This window comes from Pinus tabuliformis, chromosome X (genome assembly GCF_031772625.1).
Source record: "Pinus tabuliformis cultivar Carrire ecotype Pingquan chromosome X, CPIR1, whole genome shotgun sequence".
NCBI lineage: Eukaryota > Viridiplantae > Streptophyta > Pinopsida > Pinales > Pinaceae > Pinus > Pinus tabuliformis.
Genome location: NC_142308.1, coordinates 569,138,042 through 569,141,224, shown reverse-complemented (window position 1 = coordinate 569,141,224; position 3,183 = coordinate 569,138,042).

Genomic DNA, 3,183 nt, shown 5'->3' with positions numbered 1-3,183 from the left:
TTCTTTTGCAAATAGTGTTTGGTTTTCTTTAGTGAAGCATATTTCAATCTTCAAGTTCAGATTTAGATTTGATCAATGTTAATCAACTTTCACTAAAACATTGTTGTATTATTTGGATTTGTATCTGCACTCGTTGTTGGGTTTAATACTAAATTTATCAAAAGGATTCCCTGAGTTAAAACGATTACTTGTATAAGGTTGCAGATCTAATTTACTTAATGAACAATCATTTCAGGAAAGAGCTTGCTGATGTTTGGGTCAAAGTAGTTTCCAAGTAAAACAATTTCTTATTTCAATAGAAATTTCCTTTGGCTGAGAAAGCACTTTTCATTTCCAAGCATGTGATTAGTTAATGATTCATTTTGCTTATAGAGGTTTTCTTTATAGTTCTATTTTCACCCTGCATTTATTTTCTTAGTTAGCACGCTTTTATTTCTTGCAAATGATTTGGAAACCAAGTACAAGAACTTTGGTTTCCTAGTTCAAGAACCTTTGTCCTAGTATAGGAATTGACATTCCGAGTACAGGAACAAAGTGCTCTAGTACAAAGGCTCAGATCTCTTGTATACAGGTCAAGATCTTCAGTAAGGGTCCAATATATATACTTCTAGTATAGAAGTTTCTCTCTAGTACAGGAACAATGTTCTAGTACAGGAACCTTGTTGCGGTACAAGAACAACAACTTGGTACAGGAAGGAAAACCTTGAGGAAGACAGACATCCTGATTAGTTGGAGAATTCCTCTGTTTTACAACCATACTGAAGATAATCTCAAATAGTTATGTTATTGATTCAGATTTTTCATGACGAATTGAGAGTTTCCTTTATTTGAGTTTCTACAAAATACATTCTTTTCATTTAGCACCAGAGTTTTCTTGGTAGTCATTGGCGTGTGATCTTTTCTTTCAATTATGCAATTTGTAATCAAAGAAGTAGGAATACAATTAGAGAAGGTTCATATCATTTCTTGGAATTTCCTCTGCTACGCCTCGAAGTGGACAAAACCCCGGGTTGACAAATTAAGTGTTGAAAGGAGTTTTCTTAACTGCAATTCCTGCACCAAACACAATCGACCATCCGACCACCAAGACTCAAATCACATCTCCTTTTGACTCAAGGTTAGTTTGAAAGATGGGATGTCGATTAACACACCTTGATTCACATCAGTTACTATTTGTTAACTATGTACCAAGCCACTATGCAATCTAAAACATAGATTTAAAAGTTTCGACTAGGTTGGTCCTTTGCGTTTAAGTCCCTTTGCATCTAAGCTCATGGTATTGACCACCTTATCGGCTTGAGTGACCAAGGTCTAAGGCTAAGGAATCTCATGCATGAATTTCTGAGAAAATACAGTTCAATAGGGAATTTTAATTTTGATTTCAATGGATCTTTACTTACCCAATTTCTTTTGAGGAGTCTAAATTTGACTTACCTTGAAAAAGGCATCTCAACTCATCAATTAAACCGTTAACATGACATCTTCTAAAAATCACAATAACACCACAAGCCACTCATTAACTCTACCTAATTAAGTGATTCCTCTCACTCATTCCTTCCAGGAAACACAAGGCTTCTGCGTGTATACCTCTCAACTAGAGAGGACTATCATTATGACTATTCTCTTAAACTATCTTCATAAACTCTTATCAATGGACATTTAGTGATGCATAAATATATAGATAATTTACAATTTAATGACAGCCCAAGGGCTCTTGTAGGATATGCAATAGATATGGGCAAGGTTTCCTAGTTGACCCAAATCAAGCATTTACTTTAGCCCATGCAAGTTCCCATTCAGGGGAAATCCTCAAATTTCTTTCATCCAACATGTGATATAACAATTTTTTCTTTCCAAGTTGTTCCTATTGTTCCTATTCGTTAGAGAGGTTGTACAAACTTAATTAGGCATTTCTACATATTATAACAATTTTCTTTAAGTTTATTAAAAGATATTTAGCCTTTAGAGTCAGATGTTCTATGAAGACTCTTTCCACTAAGTCTTCACGTTAAAGTTCATGTCCATTACTGAGGCTCTTGGGTCCACTTAATTTAGAGCCACTTCTTACAGACAACATATTCAAGGCATGCTTTGTGTACTTGAAGCTAACATACACCCATGTCATTGACTTAATTATGCACCAATTGATTTTCCCAAAAGCCTTATAGGAATGTATAACGCACATAATTAAACACAACATATATGCATCAAAATATATACACCACTAAGCTTAATTACTCAAAATAACATGCAAACATAAATTATACATGCATTAAGCATTTAAAAACAAGGTTGGAACACTTATCTCTTGAAAGTTTCCATCAAATGGTTCTAGACCTCCAATGTTCCTCCCAACCTTAGACTACAATGTTCATAATATTTCAACAATAAACCACCTTTGATTTGGGATCATAGATCCGCAAGGGTAAAGGCTCTCTTTGACCCAACTATGGACACACAGTCCATCACCATTTAGTTATGAGGCCTCACTTTGGTATAAAAGTGTGAATTGTTCTCCCTCCCAACTCCAATCTTTCCCAAGGCGAGCAAGGAGAACCTAGCCATATAATTAATTGTGTAGCGTAACCAATTTCCATTTCTATATACATCCTCACCCGAGACAAGCAAGGGAAATTGACTATCTACTTCCACCATGAAATTCATAATAATTTTGTAGTCACTAGGTTAAAATATTTTCTTAGGTTACAAAGTAAATGTTGACTCAAGTCACAGTTTAAGGTTGAGTCAAGTCATAGGGTAATGGCTAAGTTAGGCAACAAGTTTTATTATTGTCTCAGTCATAGGGGTTTGAGGCCATTTGAGCTTGAAACTTAGCTCCCATCCACATATCCAACCTACAAATACCAAAGTTGAATCAAGATCCAACCATCAAATACTCACTTATAAATTTGAGTACATTGTACTCAGATCTCTAGGTAGTCATGACTAAATGGTACAAGGCTCCCCAACATAGTGGGAAAATATGACTTATATTTGTATGTGCTTTCTCTGCCATGTGGTACATCAGGGACTCACTCCCTTAACTTTGGACTCAGGATAGAATATCCTCTCATGACTATGGGTTGCATTCATAAAGTGGCTTTATGAAGGTTTTGTCATTTACTAGGCTTAGGATCCATGTCAGGGTTTTACCTTCTCACCTTTCTCTCTTATGGATTTCTT